Source organism: Lagopus muta, chromosome 11, assembly GCF_023343835.1.
Source record: "Lagopus muta isolate bLagMut1 chromosome 11, bLagMut1 primary, whole genome shotgun sequence".
Taxonomy (NCBI): Eukaryota; Metazoa; Chordata; class Aves; order Galliformes; family Phasianidae; genus Lagopus; species Lagopus muta.
Genome location: NC_064443.1, coordinates 13,892,705 through 13,917,736, shown reverse-complemented (window position 1 = coordinate 13,917,736; position 25,032 = coordinate 13,892,705). Strand labels below are relative to the sequence as shown.

At 43.1% G+C, this 25,032-nt stretch overlaps 1 long non-coding RNA gene across 1 annotated transcript; it reads left to right on the top strand.

Annotated features, from left to right (window-relative positions):
- Window positions 1-15,170: 15,170 nt before the first annotated feature.
- On the top strand, window positions 15,171-19,400 carry LOC125698764 (uncharacterized). The gene is made up of 3 exons (XR_007379316.1): window positions 15,171-15,801; window positions 15,871-15,940; window positions 18,427-19,400. It is a non-coding gene; the product is annotated as an uncharacterized LOC125698764 (long non-coding RNA).
- Window positions 19,401-25,032: the final 5,632 nt, after the last annotated feature.

The window sequence follows — 25,032 nt, the reverse complement described above, 5'->3', positions numbered from 1 at the left end:
AAATAAACCCCCACTCCTAGCTTGCAAAAATCATGAGCACAATTGCAAGAAACGGGGAAAAGCTTTGTCATCGTGATGTAAAACTCAACTTTGAGTGCATTTTCTGTGCCTTTTGGACCTCTAAGTCTAATGTACCATAGAATCACAGAACGGTTGGGTTGGAAGAGACCATAAAGCCCACCCAACCCCTGCTATGGGCTAGCTGCCACCCACCACATCAGACTGTCCAGGGCCCCATCTGTGGGCACTGAGGCTGAGGAGGTCCCAGCAGCCATGCTCTCTGCCCAGTCTATCCTCTACATTCTTCTTCTCTCCTTGGAAAGAGGTTTCCAGCCCCAGCACTGTACTGGTCTTCCTTCAACTCCAGGGTTTTGCTTATGTGTAATCTCAACTCTGCTTCTGGCAGTTCCCAGGAAATGCCCTCCCTTCCTCCTCACCCTTTCTACCCTCCCAGCTTGAGAACCACTTTGTAAAAATGCACATGAGACAGCAGAGTCCAAAACAAGCTTAGGCACTGACTATTTATACACACAAATATGTGAGCCTGAATGCCAAGCTGCTCTACAAAAACGTGTTTGTTTTCACAAAGGAGCTGCCTTGTTTACTCATTCCTCAGGATAACTTCTCTCACCATTGGAGCTCTGCACCCCACATAGAGGGACCAGCTCTCTGCTGGAGGAGTCCCTACAGGAGCTCTTCTACGGAAGCACTTGGGCAGGTTCCAAGCCTCAGTGCATCTTATTTGGCATTCATCACATGTTAGCCTGTAGTGGTGCTTCACACCTTCTCAGAATGCAGATCTGGAAGTTGTAGGGAAGGGCTACAGAAAGAGGCTGGTTTAATCAAAGGCTGATCTGTTTACAGCATCATTCCATTAACTGTTTCCTCTGACCACATAGCTTCTCTTGGTGATATCTGTCATGCTTGACTGCTGCTTAAGCTTTATGCCCCTTTTGTGTACTGCTTGTAGGATTTCCCTAGGATTAAGCTTCATGTGTTGATTTTAAAAATCTACTTGGTTGTCCTGACCAGAGAATGAATTAACTCGGATCATCCTGAAACCACTGAGATCCTTCTGGGTCTTCTCTTGTTTTTGTGCATTGCCATTGGATCCCCCTCAGCTCCTCAGTGGTATAACCATGTTTTCCTTTCTTGTCCTCTAGAGCTTGCTGGGTTTTTCCCCTCAGCCAGCAGGGGAGGAAAGCACAGTGGTTACTTGCAGGGACTGGCTGACATTATTCACATAAGCTTGTGTTAAGTACACCCTCCATCACAGTAAGTATATCTTACATGGGAGTTAGAACACTTCATTAGATTGGTTAATGTTACAGTTAAATCACTCATATGTGATACCATCATCAGAGACTGTCAGAGGTCAGTAATTTGCTTTTATCTGGAAAGCCAGAGTCTGGGATCACTGACATCTTATAAGGACACGAGGCACTAAAGCATCACTTTTGTATAGTTCCAAGGTATTTCAATCTTGATTCACTCATTTCAGAGGTAATTATTCTTACTTCTCCATTAACAGGAACTTTGTGCCTGTTGCCCATGAATGCAAACTCCAGTGTCACTCTCATCTGTGATCTTAACTGGTTTCTACCGCACAAAATATTCTCATTTACATTTCATAGAAGCTAAAAAATTTTTTGATTAGACATCCAGAAGGCTCACTGCTCTCTGTTTGCAGACTGTTTGGATACGAGTGGTGAGGATACCAAAAGTTTTGATTGAGTCACTACTCCTAGCAAAAGCATGTTAATACTCCTCCCAAAGCAGATTTCTTTCCCTAATGTCTTAAAACTTGTAGCTAGTTTAGAAAAGCAACTCAGCTTATGTTCTCCCTGACCTTTCCCTTCTTTGTGCAGAGCAGGGAATCTGAGCCTTGAGCACTGGGGTATTAGTGGTCTTTGTGCTGTACTTATTCATTGTGAACTCAAATATTATGATCTGTTATTCTTTCTGGAATCTATAATCACTTATCTTCTCTTGCCCGTAAACAGAAACTTATGATATCTTCTCTCAGACTCCCTGTACACATTTGGACCTGTCAATTAGCATCCTCAATGCAACCCCATGACGTGTCCAGCATAAACAAAATCAATTCCATTGATTTCCAAGGGAATATTCACTGGAGGCCTAGCTCAAAAAGTCCTGAAAACTTATTTCAGTACTGAACATTCCTACAGTCAGAACTTTTTTTTAATGCACTGTATGATGATCTGTACCATCAAGACTGATGGATTTAACCATGACCTTTCATATGATGGCAGTAAGAGAGAGCGACAGCCTGCACATCCCTTGCCCCACCTCCCAAAAGGGGGAAAAATGAGTCTTATTTAGGACTTCAAAAGCCTAGAAATGGTGGGTACCCTTTCGCATAGTGGGATATGAGTGGTTTTGCATAATGTAGAAAGAGAGGCGCAGCCCCTGGAAATGGTGTGTGTTGAGGGGAACTCAGAAACAGCCTTAGAGCTATGAGAAGGTTTTAATTTGTAGCGATATGATGCTTGTTTTTTTTTTTCCTAAGCAAGGTGGGCTTCGTGCAGGCACCACTGCAGCAGGTCTACCTGACCCATTAACTTCCTCTTAAAAGAAATAACTCCCGGGTCCGAATTTCAGCTAATTGCTCAGGTCAGCAGTACAAGCAGGAATGGTGGCTTCAGTCTCTGTACCTGTCCATCATGTTGCCTTCTCCGTCACCAAGGTCTCTGATCCTGTGGAGAGAGATTAAAAACCAAGGGAGACAGAATATGTCATCACATAATTCCCATGCAGGTGGGGCAGAACCAGAGCCACTGCTGGTGCACACAAGGGAAAGCTCTGTACTGTGGATGCACCTGCAAATGCCTGTGCTGAAGCCAAGGAGGCCTCTGGATGGACTCTGGGGAAAAAGAACTGTGTCGTCTGTGGGTCATTCCCCTCCTCTCCTGATTGAACTCTTTTCATCATTCAGACTCTCAGCCTTTCAGCAGGTAACTGTGTTTGGCTTTGTGGGTTATCTGTTATAAAAGGGCGCATTTTCGAGTGCTAAAAGTCTAGTTCAGTGTGTAGGTTTTTATCCAAATCTTCCTTTTGCTGTTCACCAGCAAAATTACATGACATTTCTGGAGTAGGAGAAACAGAGTCCCTTTAAGAATGCCTGCCTTTACACCCAGCTGGCAGGAGGAGACTTCTGATTACTTACTTGGACCTTCCCTGCCTAACATTGAGAGGACCAAAAGGAGGTGAGATGAGTGTCAACCAAGCAATAAAAACATTGTGCTGCAGCCCATTGGCCCCAGTCCTCATTTCTTGCAGAGCCACTTCTGCTAATGGGTCATTTATGTTGGTAACCCATCTCCAGGCATGGACACATCAATTCTCAGAGCATGATCAGTAGAGCTACATTTAAGAGAAAACTTACCCAGAATGGAGGCTCTTTGCAGACTTCATTAGTCGAGGGGAGTGATTGTCTTAAAATACCATGAACATTGTATTTTATTGAGGAAAATCTATTGGTTTTAGATACTACTGATTTATAAATGAGCTGACCTCAGAGGAGGAGGAGGGTCTTGCATTTGTTTTTGAATGCTTCTTAATAAATGTCACATAGTTCAAAAGAATCATAAAACTTCCATCTCAACCCCTCTCAGAATTCCTGGGTAGAAAGGGAAGCTTCCCTCCTCAGGACTTGCTGAATTCTCCATGGGCTTCACTATGAAAAATGACATAATGATGTAGCACAACTATGTAGCATGAATTTTGGACCAAAACCCAAGAAAGCTCCAAGCTTCCCCAACCTAGTGCTTGTCCATTTCTTTACATATTCTCTGTGCTCTGTGGAAACATTTGTTGTTGTTTATATCAATGCCTTCTCTTCCTAATTAGATCTGCACCATGCAGATCACAGTCTGTCACATTGAGAGATACAGCTGAGACAGTGCCTTACACTGCAATGGCAGTCGCTGCAGCAGTCTGGGAGAATTGCTTTAGAGGCTCTGCTTTGATTAGCAGCAGGATTTAATCACAATTAGCTGATATGGTGCCAGCTGCAATTTGGTCTGGTCTGGGGAAAACAGCCAGCATCGTGTCAGCTTGCTCAGCTCTTCACACATGACCACATCTCTAATGAAGACTCGCCCTTTGGTGGACATCTGTCGTGAAATTCTCCATCCTTCTCTCCTGCTTTCTCTTACATGCTGCGTTAGACAAAATCGTTATAAATGGAGCATGAGTGTAGATATCAGCTTATTGGTCTGGCTTTCCTAATGTTCAGGGTGCTCGGGCTGTGCTGTGCTAGTAAAAAGCTGAAATCATTAAATGTATGAGATAACGGGAAGAATAGGTTGGGTTTTCTACAGTACCACCCACCCCTCAGCTCCCATGAGGTAAAGATGGAATTGTGTGTCCCATACACATGCAGGGTGTGCAGCCCTACAGATTGCTGCAGGTATTTGACTCTTGGATTGACTCTTTGCTATGTGCTGATAGGTGAGATTTCTATCACTGAAACCTGCAGTTCTGTGATGTTGATGTCTCTTTCAGATCTTTTTAAAAAGCCAACTATTAAAGCTCTACCCTTCACTACTTTATTTTGTTTCTGCATTTTAGTATGTTTTCTGCTCCCGAACTTAACAGTCTATTGGTTAAGGTTTGTAAAGGCATGTAGACAATGAAAAAGCATTGTTAGAATGAGGTACCTTTTGAAAATATTGCTACGCTTTAAGTATTTATCTTCTGTCAAACATATGGCCCTTAAAACATATTTTGAAACCAGATAGGCTACATCTGAGCTCTATCTATTATCTAACGCCTGTGCCCCACATTTTGGCAAATCAATCATTGCTATTCCAGTTTCGGAGCTGTGGAACAAGCTGTCAACTGATATTAATCAATCTTTGTCATTGCCCATTTCCAAAAGTCATTAGCGTGCTCAGCCTCACATTATATTCTCCAGCAGAAAAATAGCACATTGTCAACTGTACTTTGTTATGAGTTCCTACACAAGTGACCTTACTGATTGCGTGCATGTAACCAAGGTCTGTATATACTGAGAACCTCTCAGGTTTTGTGCTTGGCTTTATTCTATTTCCACTTACCCTTCTTTTTTTTTTTTTTTAATATGTATTACTTAGTTTTCCTTAGCAGACAAAACAGCTGTTTCCAAGGAAATGAAGATAGCTGAGAAGCTGGTGTGAACTCTCTAAGTAAATGAAGATATCAAGTACATTTGACTGCTGGAGCACCAGGAAATGATTTATGACCCTATAGCACATTAAAAAAATGTCTGCCAACATATAGCTATTCCTGTTACCACACGGCAGCATTTTAAATTTCTATAAATGTGGCCATGGTGCAGTTGGCATGTGTAGAAATCTTTCTTTTAGCCATCATGGTTTTGCAGATGGATTTTTCTTGCTAGTTATTCCTCACAAGGCTTGGCAAAACCTCTCTGTAGAAAATTGTTTCCTTATATATGTGTGTATATATATGTATGTATTTCCAGAGAAGAGCAATTCAGTTTGGAATGGACTTTGTACCGTATCATTTGGCTGACTTTGTTTCTGTTTCTCTCTCCACACCCAGGCAAAGAAGTGATACATGCTCTGTGTGCTGATCCACATTTCAGGATGCTGTGGTCTCCAGAGCGATTTTTGGACCATGGCACCTTGTGACTCCCAGGGGCTGCAGCCCCATCAGAGCCACCCTACATCCTGCAAAGCTGCAGCATCCTGTGCCCATGCTCCTAAATGTTTAATAACGAAAAATGTTTGTGTACTCAGGACCACAAAATTAATCCTATTCTGATAATAAGGCTGGACTCCAGAAGATGGAACACTGCAAAGGCTGGTGCTTTGCAGACTGGAGATTAATGTGTATTTCTTCACCAAGAGCTGAACGTGGAAACCAGAATGATTTCAAATGTTTGAGCATTGCATAAGTGATGGCCTGTCTCCTGCTGCCAGAGGTAAGCACTTCAGAAAATATCTTTGTGAATGGACCAGTCTTTATATTAAAACTACCTGCAGTGCTGAGTCAGAAGCAGGTCTAACCCAGTACACTGATAAACGTATTTCTCATTCCAAGACTAAATACAATCTGGCCAATAATAATAACTGTTGTTCTTTCTGGCAGTCCGCTCTGTTGGCTGGGTCCTGATGCACACTTGCAAAAAGTGTAAGCACTTGGTGGAGACAATGGAAGACAAGTCGGATTTCAATGGGCATTTTTTTTCCTTTTTTAAATTTTTTGAGTAAAACCCATCAACCCAAATCTACCATTCTTAATAAATCAGTATCCTCACTGCCTTCCATTTCTAGATTGCCTTAAGGTGCAGCCTCAGGAAAAATACATTACAGGCTCAAGTCCTGAGCTGATGAATGCTACTCTTATGGCAGTATGTTCAGGATCTGAAGCACACTCTTGGAGTTGTTAACTGCAGACAGCAGGAAATAAGTGGAAATGTTCCAGAATATTGCTGCTGAAAAAAACCTTTTCTAACAGCTGAGGATCCACGAGCCCTCACAGCACAGGCTGTGACATCAAGATATCTTCAACTGGGAAACACAATGTGAGCCAGGGCTTCGACAGCCCTCCAATGTGCCATCAGTTTCAGTGGGAGAAAATCTCAGTCAGGCAGGTCACTCTCTATTGTATTCTCAACCAACTTTGTTTAACTAGTTTATCAGAGGAATCAAACTTTCTGATAAAAGAAGAGTGGTGGTAACTTTGGAAGGAATATCTCCTGGCTAGTGCCAAAAGGAGATTGCAGGAGTTCTGTGTCAGTTCGCACAAGGATGCCTTAAACTCCACCCCATAAAAGCTTCACGACATAATTTGGCTGTCTTTCCTGGGAGGCTTTATTATGAGTAGTTAGTAGGAGATGTCAACACCAAAATGTCAGCTTTCCTGGCCAAAAAAAAGAAACGTCATCTTCTCTTACCTAGGTTTTATTTAGAAAAATGCATTCAGAAGTTTCTGACAAACCAGATCCAGGCTGAGCTGGTGACAATGCTAGGTAATTGCCAGCAAGCCACTTAATGCATTTAGCAACGTCTGAAAAGCTTCCCAAATCCTCAGCCAGGTTTCTCCCTGTCATAAGCATCTTCAATATTTAATTTGGGTGACGCCAAGGAGGGCTGCGGTCCCCTTCATGTCAGCTGCCCAACTACGAGCAACAGCACTGACCTACCTGGGCTGCAGAGGGACAGCTGTGCGACCACCCTCTGGATGCAAAGGGTTGGCTTCGGTGCCCACCGAGAGCTGGTGGGTTTTTTCTATGTCTTTGTAGTGTAGCAAATGAGCTCCATCTTCTTTCAGCCAGGGTGAGCTGGAGTAGCTTTGGTGATTACGTATTTCATAGGCCATTGATTGAAGTGCTCTTACAGTCCTTCCCCTTGTGAATGAACTTTCATCCCCTAGAGGCTTCTTCAAAGGGCTCAGGGACAAAGGATCCTGCTAAAGAAAACATTTGTGCAGGTCCAGGAAGGCAGCTCTGCTCTGCAGGAAGGTAAGCACGTACTTGAGCAGGTTGGAGAGGACAGCACAAACACACAGTTATATGTGTAGCCGAATGGGTGAGGACGGGTTGTTCCAAAACCGTTCTGAAAATGGTGCTGACATTCATCCTGTATCTTGCCATTTAATTTGTTTTCTCTCCATGCTTTTTTTCTTTTTTCCTCTTCTCGCTTATGCAGTAATCTGTTAAATGGCAATACCCAGAACAGACTCAATATTCTGCCAGAAAAGCACCTTTTCCCCTGTGCCATTATCAGTTCTCCCTTCTTTCTGTGATCATCATTCCTTCCTCCTTCAGTGAGCTTCTAATGACTTTCTGCTTGAGTGCTATGGTTACCGCTTTGCAACCAATGCTTTTAAAAACTAAGATTTTACTGCCTATATTTGTCAGGAAATGAGCGCTGTCCAAGCAGTTCTGATAAAGATTGAAAGGAAATGAGACCTGATCCTCGGCCCTCCTGCAGAAGGAAGAGGTGATATTTGCAGCTGTTTCGATGGTGTTGTAAAAGCACAGGGCACTTCTTGGCAAACAAACCTCAGCAGAGAGATGCTGCTGCTCACAGTGTGCTCCTGTGCCCACTCCTGTACACTCTCTCTCTGCAGGCTTGCTTGCTCTCCCAATGATTCTAGCTCTGTTTTAGAGGCCTGGCAACAACAGCTTGTATGGGGTGCACAGCTGCCATAAATGGGCTGCTAATGGCCAAGATTGTCTCAGTCATTGTCCTTTAGATGGGTGAAGCAATAGGAGAGTGACTTCATGGATTGGGTTGGCTCAAAGGCCTTGCTTTATTATCATAGCACCTATACTCTGCAGAAATGCTTTCATGCCCATCCACCAGTGCGGATCTTGAGAATGTATTCCCACTCAACACAGAAGGGAAATAAAACCCATAGTGCCAGACATGCTATTGCTCATGATTACTGTGCTGGTTGCAGTTATTTCTAGGTAAAACATCAATTGTGGTTTTTTTCTGCTTGGTATATGCAACTCTAAAGAACTACATTTTAACAGAGCATTAATTAAATGCTGATTCCTGCATTACCTGGTGCTTTCAAATGGTTTAGCACAGACTGTGTGAGTTAAGTGTTTTCATAATGGTGCAATTTTCTATTTGCTGTTTGCCATTGTTCCTTTACCTCAAGTAGTGATTTCATTGTTATTTTCCTTTGGATTTTATTATTATTTCCCTTTGGTTTTTATTATCTTCACCTATTTTTTTTTTAATTTCTCCACCCTGAGTGGATGAGTATCTGGACTATGCTGGCTACTCATGACAAGAAACAGAAACTGCTTGAGTTCTTGAGGTAAAACACCGTGGTCATCACTTTACGAACAACTGGCTTTGTAAATTGCCCCTCCACCCAACTAAAAATTAATAGAAAGTCATTTAGCTGCAAAGGCCCCTCATGTGATGAAGCACAAGAGGGCAGTGTTACGTTGAATTGAGTCACACAAGGGTGCTATTAGCATGGGAACACTTCAAGGCTGATTAATTTCTCTTGTTTGCAAAGAGGCACCTTCATCTCCAGATTTGGTGTTGCTGCTGCCTCGGGCAGAGCCATGAGACACTGTAGGGCATGGATATTGCACCGGGGCACCAGAAACCACCCTCACCCCGTGGCAATCTGCTGTAAATGATAGCTGCTGTTCATCTTTCTCTACCCATCAAGATTTTCTTTCCTACCTTGGGCACTGGATTGCATGTGTGACACTTGCCTGAGAGCTCAGCATCTGCATCTGGGGTTAGTGGGCAGGAGCACCAATCCTGTACCGAAGATGTCCCAGCTCTGTGGGAGCTTTTGTGCCACCCAACAGCTGCCATAAAGGACAAGGTTGTTTCAACACAGGGACTTGCCAATCTCAAGCTGTGCCAGTAAAAGACAGCTTTGTTTTTCCTCAGTGCCTCTTATGGGGCAATAAAAGAGAAGAAGTTAAATTGTATGCATGGAAACTGCTGTGAGTGCCTAAATGGGAGCAGAGATAAAGGTTATCCATCCCAGGAAGGAGGGATGGGAAGAGCAACCCTTCCACAAAGTCAACGCTGCATCCCACAGGGTACCAGCAACCTCATCTTTTACTGCATGGTCCTCTTTTACTCAAAGCCCTCAGGCATTTGAGGCTGTCTCGTCAGCCTTTGATTTTCCACAGATGATCTGAGGGTGTGGGCTCTCTCCAACTTTTTTCCCTGTTTTCAGGGAAGAAAGACTCTCAAAGCAATGTTTGTACGTGTAACTGGTGGTGAATCTTGAAATATGTATACTGCACACGCAAAGTAAGAGCTGAGCATAGGCATGCATAATTTATTTGTGCCTGGAGGCTGCTTGCTTTTGCGCTGTCTCATTTTCTGGTGGCTGGATGATGCCTGAGAATGAACTCAAGCTGTGGACGTGAGCTCGAAGCTCCAATCTGCCGATGAAGGCCACTGATGGACTCCTCAGTGCATCACGCTGTGCCAGCCAAGCTCGCAGCCTCAGCTGATGTGAAGCCCTAAGATGTCCCACTGCAGGCACAAAGCCTCAGGCACCACTTCTTGATGTACACAAAAGACCTTGTTTTAATAGGAATTAATTAGCAGTTTAAATACTTGCGGGTAGGAAATCCCCTATGGGGTGTACTTGTGAAGGTTTCTTTACACATTACCTCCCAGAAGGATGCAGACTTTCCCTTACTTTCCAGCATCCCTCTCTGCTTCAGCAATAGCTGCAGTAATTGCATTGCAGCCGCAAAGAACTGTGGCTATAACCATAATGTCCTTCCAGTGCTCATCCATTCCCTGGTGTTAGATAGGATTGTGATGGGCAATAATTTATCACAGAGGCCGAGGTTATAGTGGCACATATTCATGCCCGGAGTGCCTTTAAGCGATGACGGGGTGATAATGTCAGTATAACCACACATTCCGTTTGCATTATTTATTACCCTTATGAATGACAAATTCGTATTTCAAAATGGCTGAGAGGTTTATCTGCTGCCTCAAAAAGGCAAATTAGGAATGTGGCATAATCTTATCTGTGGGGCAGACACTTCCTTTCATTATTGGCATTTAATAAGAGATTGTGTAATTAAAAAAAAAAAAAAAGATAATTAACCCATTTCTTTGTGCTGTGAATGAACAGGCAGGATCTCGGTGTGCTTGCAGAAGTCCAGCTGTTGGAGCTGCCTTTGGAGACAGATGGGCTGCATCGCATTGCGTGTGAGTGACTATGAAATGCTACAGAAGAATTCCATTCTTTTCAGGAGTTTTAGGTTCTGTGGTGTTTTGCTAAGGGGTCATCTCTCCCCTTAGTGCATGACAACATAGCTGGGGCAGTGGGTGAGCATGAGGGATCCCAGCTGAACCCCGGTGTGATTTTACTGCAGCCTGGGCAGGCTTGGCAAGCTGAGAGGCTCCCATAATTGAACTGACTGAATGAAACAAGAATTTCATTCGGCTTTCCTTGGCAAATGGTGGTCACCCTAGACCAACAGTGGCTATGGCCAACAAGTAGAAGTAGTTAGAGGTAAATAATGCCAAGTTATCCCACCAGCAGTAAGCAGTGCCTGCGATGTGAGCTGGTTGTCCTCTGACACGGCACTCTGCATGGTGTATGGCTCACAGTGCTGGGCTTGCTGCAGGATGCTTTGCTGGAAGAAAAATCTCCTATGAGTCCTCTATCACTATTCCACATTCCATCATTTTTGCATAAATATGACTCGTTCCTGTCTTTTAAAAAGAAAATCCCAGCAGAGCATTTACTCCTTCAATAGCAGAACACATTAAGTAGGCCATGAATGTATCCAGAAAGAGGCATAAGTAGCAGCAAGGGAGTCTGCAAGTGGATATATGGAAAAACTTATTCAAATGTTAGAACAGAGATGGAATCCCAGTGATATTCAGGTATTCAGCACAGGGCCCTGAGCAACATGAGCTCTGCTTAGAGCAGACAGATAGGGAAGAAGTTAGAGATAACCCAAAGACCTCCAGTGATCACTCCTGTCTGAAATTACTCTGAATCTGGGCTCACCAACATTTGGAGCAGCTGAGAGCAGTTGTCTGGCTGTTGGGGCACTGGAATGGGGGGAAGCTAAGGATGAGGAGTGTTGGATGGACAGTATTTAGCAGCTGGACCTGTGAGGTGCAATGTGGGGATTGCCTCCTGTCCCCAAGGGACATCACTGCATGGTGACCGCTGTCACCTGGCCCCTCCATTGGGTATCCAGGTGGAGAAGCAAGGCTCTGCTCATCATTTAAGTGTGATACTGGCTCATCCGAGATTTGCTTTCCTACCATGAGGTTAATTACTTTTCTTTAAATAAATATGGCAGTGAAATTTTCCATTCTTTTCCGTAGTGTACTGACAGAAGGGTCAAGCAAAGGAAGACTGATGTGAATTTACACTTCACAATTGCTGTACTGTGTCTGGAAAATAGTGGCACTACAATACCCCTAGTGCAGATACAGACCAACTGGAGTCACTGATGAAGTGGTTGGATGGTCAGCAAAAGGCTTATCTGCATGGGGCTGCAAGCTGTTTCTCACATCACCAAAGCAGAATTGGCAAAATGCAGAGGCAGCTATGGCAAGATAAAGGTGTTGGATAGTTCCGACAAGTGGCACCTTATCAATCTGCTTCCAAAATGCCTGACTTGACCCAGGGGCTGTGCAGGTGATGCTACAAGCCAGATGTGCGCAGGACAGCAGCCATGCAGTTCGATGCAAGGCAGCCTGTGCTCTTCCTTATTTAGTTTGCATTTCTCTAAGCAAAGGAATCACTGCAACTTTAACTTTGAAAAATGGCTTCTTTAGCCCCCCCCCTACCTCCCTATAGCTCCTTGTGCAGGACTCTGAGCAGAAAACCAGCCCTGAGGCAGCAGTAGGCACTGTCCCAGCTGCAGGAGCAGCTTGCAGCCCTGCCAAAGGATAAAAAAGAGAGGGAGGTCCATTCTGTGCAGTGAGCTCATGCACTGAGAATGGGCTGCCAGGCTCATTGCTAACATATGCAGAGCCAGACCATGCACGGGCAGCGCTGGGGGGGCTGGGGGGCCATTTGCCTGCAATTGGAAGCAGAGCAGGAGAGGATTACACTGAGGTGACAATGGCAATTGCACCTTCTTGGCCATGGGAGATTGGGCACCGACAGCCAGATGTTAACACAGGGGTGTTTCAACCAGGCACGGTGCTTTGATGTGTGCTTTTTTTTTTCCTGAGCTCTGAGTCTGTTTTGCTAAAGACTAAAATACACTTGGAGTGCTGCAATGTCACCACGTCTTCCGGCCCTGCCCTGGGATCTGCCAGAGGCCCAGAATAGAAGGAGCATTTTTTTGGTAGAGGTTTAGCTTCCGAATGAGTGAAACATCAAGCAATTGCCACAAAGCTTTTCTCTGAGTAATGGTCTTGTCCTTTTAGATTTAGGAGACTATCTGACACTGTCTGCATTGGATGAAGATTAAAGGGTAAAGGGAGACTGTGGGTCTGGATGGAGTTTCCTTCCACTCTGTCCTGGCAAAACAAAGCAAGACAGACGTGTGTCCTGCCCCGAGCAGCTCATGGCTGAGCCCATGCTCACTGCCTGCAGCGTGAGGAAGCAGCCCAGTGGGAGCAGTGGGAGAATGCTGATGGAAAGGCTGATGGAGCACCGTGGGATTGATTCCCTGGACAGGACTGTGCCATCTTCTGCAGGGCTTAAAGGATGGGTCAGTTTGGAAAAGTGTGGGTATAGCTGGTCCTAGGAACAAAGGTGTGCTAGACTCCAGAAATGGTCACTTGAGGTCCTTCCCAAGCTTTTGGCACTCGTGAATCCCAGCCAACCTTCCTCTTGCACAGTATCCCATGAAGAAATCATATTCTCCATGTCCTCAGACTCTGGTTCTACTGGGAGCTGTGTACAAATCCCAGCAGTCACATCCCTTCTTCTATTTATTTGGACAACAGGCAGCAGTGAAGCTCAAAAAGTTGGGGAGATGGGCATGTAAGAAGCCAGACATGCTTTATACCCAAAGGTCAGACAGAATCAATATGTTCCCACAGAGCATATTATATCTAATCAGTGTTTTCTGGTGGAAAATTTCTGACAAGCCTGAAACCTAAGGCTGGATTTATTTGCAAATGCCTGGTGAGTGATAAGCAGGTGATTTAGTACAACATTTATTTTGCACTGGAAAAAGAAATATATTAAGGTCAGTGTGATTTTTTTCTTTTTTTTTTTCTTTTCTGTGCAATGGGGGGAATGGTGACTGCCCAGCAGGTCGTGCAGAAGCTGTGTCTGCTCTACTTCTGGGCCAATTGTTGTGTTTTTGCTGCTGGAGATGGCAAAAAATAGCTCCTGTTAATTAGAGTTGGGGAGATGCCAGTTCTTGATTTGGAATAAAACTGAAAGTGTGGGTAACTTTTAGGTGAAGTTTTTTTCTTGCAAAACAACTGAGATTCGACAGTCCCTACATCACAAATCCAGTGGTGCCTGCAAGGAGCAGCAAAAAGCCCCCTCAGCCAGCTGCGAAAAATGATTCTTTTTTGTATTCTGCATTCAGCTCTTTCCAGATGAAGAAGCTGAACAGATTTACCAGTGAAACAGAAAGCCTTTCCTTGCTTATGTGCTGGACTGAGCATCCTATTGCAAACCACAGTAAACTGGCATGAGAGAGTCCAGGCTGTCGCCACGTCCTGAAAATTCTGCTCAAAAAATATCCTACCTAAAAAAATGAAACATTAAAAAATATATATTACTATTTTGCATAATAAAACCACTGCAGAAATTATTACTTGCACACAAATATGTAGAAGTCAAACCAGAGACAAGAGGATGTGTTTCAGATCTATGAAAACGAGCTGATTTGCTAGCTCCGTCTTGAAGGCAGCAAGTTGAAAGTGAAATGCTTGTGTGGAATGTGCCAGTATGGTCAAACTGTCTCTTCCTTCCAGCGGCGGCCAAGCAGCAAGACAGTGCGGTGTGCAGAACTGCCAGTGATCTGTATTAAATCATTGCTGCTCTTTCAACTGACGTTCAGAATGGAAATTATTACTGGGCTGTCTTTCTGCAGAGGTCTATTGCATTTAGGCATGTCTAATTGAGAACATCTCATCTGCAGGCAGGGAGTGCTTGTCCTATCACCTGTCTGATAGCCTGGTGTTGTATTACAGTGCCTCTTTGTGCTCAGAACGTGTGCCCTTTTAGAGCCACGTCTACATACCAATTGCAGCAAGCATTTTAGTGATCTTTTTGTTTAGTCTCTCTCTGGCTGTACTTAAAGAAAAACAACAAGTATAACCAAAATATAACAAAAATAACTCCTTCTGCTTGGTCTGAGCTCCCAGTTTTGTTGTGTGCCTCGGAAAACTCAGCTCCACAGCTCTGACTTCAGCCAGGCACTCACGAGCCCATTGATTTCTGTATAGATCATGGTCTCTTTTCCCAATTACCATGACTGCAGGAGACTTAGAATTGGTGATTTTATGTTGTTTGAATACAAATTGATCGTTAGAAATATTAATAATGACTACTTGACTTTATAATTAGCTATGTATTTATATTGTGTGCAGGAGTCGTTAATCTTCAATGATCACATTCCAAATAATCCATTTGTATTTAAATGAATTGATGTGTAATAGCTATCTTAATCAATCTAAATTAAATTCTTGTTTAGGAGCCTTTATCACTTATAACTTTTCTTTGTCTGGCAGCATTTTGGTTTGGAGGACAACAGGCTTTGCTTGGCATCCAGAGCCCCTAAAGAGCTGAATTGCAGAAGAGCCATGGGTCTTCTCCCTTTGCAACATCCCCATCCATCATCTGTTAGGAATATGGATCGTGATCATGGGACTGGACTGTTGGAGGCATAGGTTTGTGCCTTCTGTCACTAAGCCATTGGATGTCTCCAGAAGTGGATTCCTTGAATCTGAGATCACTAAAAATTAACTTCCCTTCTACTCATCCATAAAAATTCTCAGTGATCTGCTAATATTTATAATGGCTTGTTTGAAGTTTGTCACTTTATTGATTTAGCAAGATAATGGCTCTGCTGGCTGATTGTCACACCTGGCCAAACCCCAGGTGAAGGACGGGAGCTTCAGAGCAGCTCATGACAACACAGAGCAGTGATGACTGCAGGGGGCTGGGATCTGTGCACGGAGTTTGTAACACCTGTGGCTCTCAGTCCCACACAGGTGAGCTGAGTTTTGTGGTTCAGTTCCCCACTCACACAGTGCAAATTCAATTTTTGAGGACCCTGCAACTTTACTCATCTGAGGGGGACAAATTATTGGATGTCTGCTGAAGCTAGAAGGCTTTATTTAGAGAAGGAATTGCATTTTGGTGCTTGTCTAGGTAGTTGTCCTCAACAATTTTTTTTTTTTTTTGCTTAGTGAAGCAAAGTTAACTGTGTTGTTTCCACAGAGGAGAGGAATGCTCTTTGGTGTTGGATGAGCTATATGACACTGCTTAGAGCCACATCAGCATTCAGTAGGTGAGAATCACAGCAATTTTCTTCTGGGGAAATTGCAATGGTATTTTTTTTCACTAACAAAAGAGATGTACTCTTTTTATTGAGCACAGTCAAAACCTGAGGAAATGATTCTTCTCTGGAGGACTGGAGTGGGTGTAAATATCTCTGTAGTGAGCAAAAACTTTGAAATCCCACCAGGGAGTTTCTGGAGGTGCTGAAAATACTTTTTAAAATAGTTTTGCAATATGTTTCTCATCCCAGTGAAACTGCTGTCAAAGCAATCACAAGCGAAGACATATGCTTCAGACTGATCTTATTTTTCTGTCTTCTTCTTAATGAAAATAAACGAAATAATAACAAAATATAAGTGTTAAAATGCCAATGCAGGTTGCCAAGCACTGCTGTGCTTGGGGCAAGTAGAGGAGGCTGGGTGCAGTGCACGTTGTGTTGGGTGTGTTGCATAAGGATGTTGACCAAGAAACAAATTAGAAGAAGTAAAATAAAAAGAAACAAAGGTACCAAAATGAGTATAGGTGGGGTGGGTGGTAGGACAGCCTCACCTGAGGTCTGGTGTTTTTTTTATTTTGTTAGCTGTTCTCAGCTAAATTCCTTATTTTGGGGGGGGGTTTGTTCACTAAAGCTGTTTGCTGTCACCTTTCATTTTCCCTATTCACTCTCCCTTCCCAGCGGCCAATTGTTGCCAGCCTTTGTTGCCTGGAATCATCTGAGCGACGTTTATTTTTACTTCTTTTCAAAAAATTGCACTACCTTTGCTACAGGATGGATTATACCTTGTTTAAAGTCAACAGAAAGACCTCGATGAGCCTCAAACTGAACCTGAAATTGTTGCTTCCTTTCAGGTTTCTAAACTTGATGTTTACCTCCTAGCAACCATTGTTTGCAGGTGGTGTTCCGGTAACATCAAGCTCCTGCTTGTGTACAGCCACTGGCATCCTTGGACATCCCACAGAGTTTTACAAAGCACTCAGAGGTAGCAACTCACTCCACTCACTACAGGTGCCATGTAGAGAGCAGCGTTGCACAACAGCCTGAAATGCAAGAGAAAGTACTGATCAGCAGAGGTTGTAACAGGAGGACAGGGAGCACTGTGGAGTAGATTGATGCCCCACGTGTGACAGAAGTGCCCAAAGGATGTTTGAGGATCACCGGTGGGTTTATTGCCTGGAGCACCCGAAGTGGGTGGTAAAGCTCAGCCTGGGGGATGCATTTTGTGCACAGGCTTGTCCCAGCTACAGTCTTCCAGTCCTGCTCTTTGACAGCCAGTTTGGTGCCTTTTTCTTCCTTTAGCTATGGCAATCCATCACACTCTGCCAGTTCGCTCTTGCTGATACACTGGGATGTGAATGTCATTTGTTTGGGTAAGGAAAAGGTGAACTTTGCCTGCTGGGAGCAGTGATTTTTCCTTCAGCACCCGGCAGATGCTCTAAGTTGACTTTGAGCTATTTGATGCCCTCCTGCTCCTTTGTTTCTGTTCCTGGGTGCCCACTCTTTATCTTCAGTTCCTATCTCTCTCTGGTAAGCAGCAAGCTTTCAAAGGCAGATCCTCAAAGCAGTCCCTGAAATGATGCTGCAGTTTTCCTTTCTCCCAAGTAATTTATAGATACAGTTTCCTCTGTAGAAATTATTAGCCCTTCTTTAGGGACCTCGTCATAATAGACATCATACAGGATTTGCATGAATAACCCCCTGTCATCTGTGTCCTACCTGAAAGCTGCTGGTGATCTTCCTTGTTCATTCGATCTGAAGGACTTGTTGCTGGTGAATACTGTGGGATGATTCAAGGTTAATTTGTTGTGGTTTTTTCATGAGAATCTCCACTCTTAATAAAGGAGACGAAAGAAGTAAATATTTAGTGCACTAAAACATTTCCAGAACGCAAGCAGAACGTGCAGAGATGCAAGACTAGAATTCAGAAGGCAAATTAAGACTCTGCAGCCTTTAAAATGTCGAAGTTATTGTTTTTAGATGTCGTGATGTTTTTAATGAATTCTTGAGTTTTTAGAGCCTGGAGCTGTTTAGTTTGGGAGATTTATAGTTTTAAGCTGCACCTTTTGGAATCTTCCCTGGTTTTGCTGAGTGGAAAAGGGTTGCACAAGACCATTACATATGTATGTCCATATATTTTGCATGTTGCATATAGATACATACATTTGCTGTACCTGTTTTGCTAACTGGAGAGTTCGTGCAGGGTGACTCTCTACTACAAGAGGAAAAGAAGTTTAAGGGCAATGAAACAAATATACTGTGGATTTTTATTAGTCAGCAACAGTCATGATATCTGGATCACGCAGTAAGTAATTGCTACTTAAAAATTTCTCTTCCACAGTTATTAAGAAGTTATGAAAGTTGAAAGATGGTGAGCCTGAGATAATTGGTTTGTGCAGAGTCTAATGAGACTATTTTCTCGATAAATAGAATATTTCTTGAGAATAGGAAGACTAATTGATGAATGTTTATAAATTGATCTTATATTATTTCTGTTACAGAATCTTCATCAAATACTACGCTTCGAAGCACACTGTGCTCACAATAGAAAAGGGGTTTATTTACTACTGCTTAGTATTTGTACTGTAGTGATGCTGAGAAGACCCAGTCCAAGATCTTGTGTGTTCCATGCCAAATTGCTGGGCACTTGGATCATTCTGCACTGAAAGCCCATGCAACTCCAAAGCAGTGCTGGCATCTGTTCTCTCACAGAAGGATGCCTGATGTGTCCATGTGCAATGCTCAGATAGCAGTGGGGCTGCATGAAGGATGCTCAGTCACTCGCTGAGGTTGTTTCATCTGAGGATGATGGCTGACCAAAACACAGACTGGATTCAGCTCTGGGAGCTAATCCTGGAGCTGCCCCTTGGAACAACAAAAGCAACATTGAGGTTACATATCATGCCTTATTCTGTTTCTCCAGCTTTACCTGAGGTTCCCATGTGAGTTTTGGTGGATCCATTTTCAGTAGTAATTTCAGTCACTATTGATGTGGCCACTTCAGAGCCATTCTGGCCATAGTGGGAGCAGTACACATCTAGCCTGAACCCACTTTGTCAATGTGGATTATGGAATGCTGTCACGTTTGATCTCTTGGCCAGCTCAGATGACATATGCTGTAATAATGATTTGACTGCAAGTAAAATAATACAGAGATATGTATTGATGTTTCAATTACCTCTTAAATTGCATTTGCTGAGATCCCTGGGCCTGTCTTGGGCATTAAAGTATGGATTGCATCAGATTCTGAGAACACATCTTTTTTTTTTCTGCTCAACCTATATGAGAGCTTGTATTTCCATCCCTGTGTAACTGTCTCTGCTTTAAAGAATGACCCTAAATTATATTTGCATAGTAAATTAATGCTCATTTCTTATAGAGAAAGGATTGCTCCAAGGAATGTGTATAAGGGCATTTTTCTCTGCTCCTCTTCTGTGGTCTCAATCATAAATAAGTAGCTGAGTACTCATGGGACAGCACGAGGGCTTCTCACAAGCAATTGTTTTTACAGCTCTTTTATGGCCACAGCGTTGAGGAACTAACGGTTTGAAACAGAATCACTGGGAGTTGTAAATTTGTCTCTTAAAGTGAGCTTTTCCCTCCCAGGGAATCAGGTGATGGTAGAATGGAAATTCCTGAATTAGCTTTTTCTGAAGGCAAAGGTGACCTCTTTTCAGCAGCGTGTTAGTTGGTATGGCGTGGACAGCTGCTGTGACTGCAAGGCAAGTTTCTTTATTTAAGGAGTTAGAATCCATACGTATCACCAGGGATAATTTGAAATGCACAGGAATTCTCATGTAGTATGAAATACTACTGAGCTGTTTCTTGAGACATATGCCTAGATAGCATTTTCTCTGGAGAGAACAAGGGGGAACGTTCCATGCTAGATGTTTTCTTAAACAGACTTGCTAAATAAGATCATTTTAGTTGGTCTGGATTCAAAACAACTTCACTTTCTGTGCCAGGAATTACTACGCCCCTGACACTCAATAAAAGGTGCAGGTCTTAAAAGCATTTGATGGTTTTTATTTTTTTAATTGATATTCTGAATGAAAACAGTCTCCTCTCTTGAAAGGAAACCAAATGAAACCAAGAGTTGGGTGCTGCAGTGCTGTGCCTCTGCTGAGGGCAGGGATGCAGGAGAACAGAGTGGTGTCACCTCTACAGCAAGGCTGGAGGAGTGAACACAGTTCTGCTTTCCACATCTCAGAGAGGAAGCTGCAAAACTGGAAAGGATGCCAGAAAGAGCCATAGTGATGATGTGAATACAGGAAAATGTACCTTATGGTTTGAGATTCATAAAGTTCCATCTGTTTAACTTATCAGAAAGAGATTGCAGTTTAAAATGGATCACAGGGTGTACATACTTCTGTGTAGAATAAATACTAGGTAAAAGGGTACTGTGTGATTCCCACAGAGGGTGGCTGTGTAAATACTGCTCTCGTGATGGTTAACCAACCCATGGAATTAACCCTGTGAGGCTGAGGCTGGAGGCACAGGAATTGTTCCTGTGACTTGTCTTCCACACTCCTCTCTCCACCACATCATTGGTAAAAGGACATCCTTCATCTGAAGATCCAACAGGACTTTTAATCAGAATAATGTGCTCCAGAATAGCTTCTCGTTTATGCTTCCTGCTTCCCTTTATTTAAAAAAAAAACTTTTCATACTAAAAGAGAAGGCAAAAAGGGCAGAGAACACAGAAATGAGTTGTACTACTCATTTCTTGGTTTTGTTAAAAAAATAAAAATAATGAATTTGGAAAGCTTTCAAAATCCTTGGAGTCCTACTGGTGAAAATACCATCTTTTACAATCCGACCAGGAGCTGGGCTTGAGGAAGAAGTCCTGCATTTCCTCCAGCCAGTTCTCATAGCCATATGAAAGGATTCTGTTATCTTTCTTAAGCTAATTTTAATCTATTGTACTAACCAATAATATGCTAATATAATAAGGATGGAATATTACCTCCTTCCAGGAGGAGGAAGTGGAGTGAGCTTGAGTGACATGGCAAAGGAGCTTGTGGGTAGAAAATCCATTGCTTGTTTCCTCTTCCAGAGCACCCATCCTTCAACAAAGAGTTGGAGATGGAGGGGAGAGAGGGGATCCTTGGAACAGCCCCACGTTCCGCAAGGAAAGGAATGGATGGGGCAGGGAGAGCACTCAGACCCACAGCAGGGCTTTGGGGCTCCCCTTCAGCCACATGGGAGCAGTGCTGTGTGTGCACATCGTGGCATCAGGAGGCACACTGTCAACTGCAGTTTGGTGATCGTTCTCGGTCCCTTGTCCCTCCAGATCTTCAGGGAAATACCTTATTTATGCTTTGACATTTTCTTTGCTGGAAGATTGTTCTTAAAATGCTGTGGTTTGTGGATAAAATATTGTTTATGTATAAAATACCATTGAAGTTCAGCTGGGTCCTGAGCTGACCTTGCCTAGCACTCCAATCTTTCATCTTTCATTTGATCTGCCTCCGAGTGTAAAACATGCTGCTCCTCCTCCATGCACTACAGAGAGCTTGCTCCCCATACCTACCTAATTTGTAGCTAATACTCTCATTGCAGCTGCTTTAATAAGAGTACAGATTTTTTTTCTAAATGAGATGCATATGTGGCTCCTAAACTGGCATTTTCTGTCTCAGCTTAAACTTTTCCATTCAAGATGCCACGTCATACTTAATTTTCTATACTCTTTCTATTGATTTCATTCCTAGCCTACATCAAAATAATGCCAAAAAGGCAACTGGGACCTACCCTGAAGAGAAGTACCCTGGAGCAGAAGCCATCTAACACTTCTCTATTGACCTTTTGCTTTTTGGGCAACACTTTTGGGTTGGGGAATAATACTATCTAAATGATGCTATTTCTAAGTATAGGAGTCCTGGCAATTTTTCTCCCTTGCTTTTGTCCTAGAAAGCATCTCTTGCATGAGACACAGAGCTATGAGGTGGAATCAGCTCCTTCCAGAACAGGCTGGAAGCTCAGAAAATGACTGTTGCATTCTTGCAAAGCCGCAGACACTGAGTACAATAAGGTTGAGCCCAAATCCTAATGGGGAACAAAGTTATAACTCAACCAGCTGGAGCTGAGAAAGGCCACTGGCTCTGCTCCAGAAAGCCTGGCATGTTCTGATGTTTGTGGAATATCCTTTTGTTTCTTACCAGGACACACTGCTGGAATGAGAGCAAGCTTATGATGCTGAGGGATCTCCTGGGTTCAGCTGGAGCAGAAATACCTCGTGGTTTCTCTACATCTGGGGGGAATTAATAAGTCCTGAAACACATGAAGATTAATAATAAGAATAAAAAGCTTTCCTTCCACCCCCCATCACCTCCTCCCACTGACACGATTTAAAGATTTAAAATCAGTCTGTACCGCAGCCAGAGATTGGAGTTACGATTGTAATGTTTCCATTTAGAACAAGGAAATTGAAGTAGGGCAATTAATCAATAACAATATGGGAAAGTACAGGCTGAGACAGTCACTTGAAGCTCTCATGCTTTGCTGGCTGAGGGGAATTTCAGGAACTTCTGTCTCTTGCTGCCCTATACGTTTTATATTACCACCTTCCAAGTGCAGAGAGAAGCAGTGCTTTGTGTTTGTGCTGCTTCACCCAAACCCATTCATTTGCAGGGAGCGGATACTTAATTATGAATAATCCCAAAGTGCTTCCCTGTCCACTGTACAAACTGTGCACTCGGGCCTGTTTCATGCAGCCATGAAATGCCATCATCCCTCAGGTGAAACAAAGCAACTCTTCAGCTGCACAAAGCAAGGCTGCACAGCAATTTAGAAAAGGAAGTGAAGAATAATGTATTCATTTGAAACTGCAGGGGGATTTTAACTATGCAGAATGCAATTACCAGAACTGGAGTTTATCCAGGACACTGGGGTTAAGACCCCATCTATTATAAAAGATGCCATGGAATTGCCAGCATCCTTCCCCTCATTTCCTATGTGCTGCTCATTGGGATCCTGAGTGCACTCTGGAATAGGCTACTCCTGTTTAGACTGTGAAAAATGATGGGACCTCAGAGTAAGGTGCAGAGGAAAAGGCAGTATTTATCTCAGACCCGAGCTTTCCTCCAACATGGGATACAAAAGCCTTTGTATTAGAGAGGGAAATTAATGGCTCAAGTATGTGACTGTCCAGAGCCATGGAACCAGGGCAGCTGCTGTTCTGTTGTGTAAGGGATGGGCTGCTGAACAAACAGCATGGATTTACAGTCTACGTTTTGTCATCAAAACCTTAACCTGGGAATGGACCATATCACAGTATCACAGTATCACAGAACTCCAGATCAAGTTGATGAAAGTTAGTCTGCGAATTCATTTAAACAACCAAATCCTTCCAAATCCAGAAATTCTGCATTTTGTGGAGGCAGTAAATGAAGGACAGTGTCTCCAGCTTGATGGTTAGCAGAGAAGAGTGGTGTCACAGCCCAGAAGATGTAAATCTTGTCTGCATAACATCTGTTCGGAGCTGTCTGAGCTCCGCAGAGTTTCTTGACCCCTCAAACCCACCAGGTCCTCTGCTGCCTCTCCCTTGTGCACATGGGCCTTCCCTTGTTTAGTAACTCCAATTGACAAATAATTAATAAGCCGTTTCTCCTGGAGCGTTTACACTCTGGTGGAAGCAGAGAGAAAAAGCAGATATGCCACAGGCTGGATTTTAAAGGAGACAAGAGGGAAGTAAAGCAGCACAGCTGAGCATGGTGCCCATGCATGGGAACCACAAGTGGGGCAGGTAAGCTGCAGTGTATGATGTACGAGAGGCAATTCGTGTTCAGATATGTGTATATTCTTAAGACCCATAAAAATAAAAGTTGTATGACAGTGCTCAACATATGTATTTCTGGGCATTTGGCTGATTAAACTGAGAGCTGGTAAGTCTTGTATCCTTTTGTCTAGAGATTCACGTGTTAGATATGCTAGAAGTGCTTACCTCTCTTGCCTTCTTTCCATTTACAGTTGAGAGTGTCCAAGTCTTCTTTAAATTTATGTCATTAACTACCTGTAATTATTGCCTATTTAAATCTGGTGAGAACAGACATATAAATAAAAGGAAACATCGCAGTGAATATGGATAACATGGACTGCTTGCCCACTCACATGTGCTGGATGAAAAGTTGCCATTTACTACTGAAATCCCAATAAATAATGCTTTAGTCTCGTAACTGCAAATCTTCTTAATAGAATCTGGCTATTTCGTGCCCTGTGCTATAAATCAATGCCCCTGACAAGTGAGCTTTGAATTCCTGGACAAAAACAATTATCAAGATTAAATCAAAAGCATCATGCTGCATGCAAAGGTGGTGTTAGCCAGGGTGCTTTTCTATGAACAAAATTGCTCAGCAGTGGCTTATAAATCTAGGAGATGGCTAAGGCTGAACCGAAGAAATGTGACTGGGATGGATTTTCAGGTTTTATTGTGCACAGGTATTATATATGGTTGAGTCCTCCAGTCCTCCTGCAAGACAGCATCCATGGCTTCCTCCATGAAAACCAACAGGTGATGATGCTGGCACAGTGACCATGCCCATACCCCTTCTGCAGAGGCATTCAGTAGCATAGTGTGATTTATACCAGCAGAAATACAGAGAAGACCACAGAAAGCAAAAGGGTACCCAGGGAGATCAGACACCATTTATTAAGAGGAAAGACAAGCAAAACCTGCAGAAATAAACACTGCTGGAATAGAGATTTACTCCATTTTGAGAACATATTTCCAAGCAGATTGGAAGTGACAGTGTCTGTGGTAGTTACTGTGTTGAGTGTCAGCCCAGTCATTGAGCCTTCACCTAGTTTTTCTCCTGTACTCACTGACCATTCATGGTATATTCCTCACAGACACTGATTGAGCCAAAAATTGTATGCTATGCAGCAAAGAGCAGTGCTAAGAAATACACGAATATATGCTTTCCTGCTTCAACAGGTAAATTAAGTATGCACCAGAGATGGTTTATTTACTTAATGTGAAATAATGCTCTGTTTCAGATTCATCCTTAATATCCTCTCTTAAACTACTCTAATGTATTTTTCACACGTAACATTCCTGTCTGGAATAGTTCTCAGCTTATTTTCTTCAATTCTTCTCTAGGGAAGCAAAG